The sequence below is a fragment of the Suricata suricatta genome, chromosome 7, assembly GCF_006229205.1.
Source record: "Suricata suricatta isolate VVHF042 chromosome 7, meerkat_22Aug2017_6uvM2_HiC, whole genome shotgun sequence".
Lineage (NCBI taxonomy): Eukaryota > Metazoa > Chordata > Mammalia > Carnivora > Herpestidae > Suricata > Suricata suricatta.
In genome coordinates this window covers 138353268-138354308 of record NC_043706.1, presented here as the reverse complement: position 1 = coordinate 138354308, position 1041 = coordinate 138353268, and positions in this window count along the sequence as shown.

Below are 1041 nucleotides of genomic sequence, written 5' to 3'. Positions count from 1 at the left end.
CCCTCGCGCCCCCTCTCCGTCCGCGTGGGGCTCCCACACCCCTCTCGCCAGCCGAGGGGCCTCCGGCCACCGAGGCCTCCGCGCGGCCCGCCACCGGCGGGGGCAGCGCACTTTGCGCGGTTCCGAGGATCCCGACGTCAATGAAGTTCCACACTCAAAGCTTCCGGATGGAGAAAAAGGGGGGCAAAGGCCTGGACGAAAGGAATCGGACGGGAGGGAGAGCCGCGAACGCTCAACGTGACCCGGCGGCGGCGCAGGGGTACCGCCTGCTGACGGGGTCCACGGGCCTCGGCCACAAGGGCGGCGCAGGGCTGGGGCGGGGAGGGCGCTGGGGAAGGAGAAGAGGGAGCTCCTTTCTCTTCACCCGCCAAGTGCCACTCCTCCTCAGCGCGCTCCAAGTAATGCTCCCTGCCAATTCTCTCCCCCCCGGCCAACTTCTCAAACGCCGCTATTTTGATCGAGTTCTGTTTTGGCAAAACTAACAACAAAGAACTTCTTAGCACAAGCAGAACAAATACAACCCAGAACAGCAAACGAGAAGGAATCGATCATGAAATTCCTTTCAAATACGTACCACAGTCTCCTGCATTCTAAATATTCATTACTAAACACACCGCATATTTTACAAGCAGAACTCCACACTAGATCCAATTTATACCCTGATATAAAATCAAACCTGGCAATTTATACCCTGATATAAAATCAAACCTAGTACAAAATCAAGATGGAAAAGAAAAACTCACTCTAAAAAATGACACATTACTGAAGTATACTGACAAAATTTCAGAAAATACATGTTCAAAAAATGAAAATTATATAAATTTATAGCACTGAAATCCATAAAGAATCCCTCTGATGGGTCAGAACCTGAGACAACCAGACAAGACTACTCTAGATACTGTGGGCATACATGGCCCCACACCTATGTGCGACATGAAGGCATACAAGTGAAATACCTGGAAAGCTAATTAAAACAAATTAAACCATAAGCAGAGTTAGAAATGAGAGGGTTTTTTAAATGTTTACTTAGTTTTGAGAGAG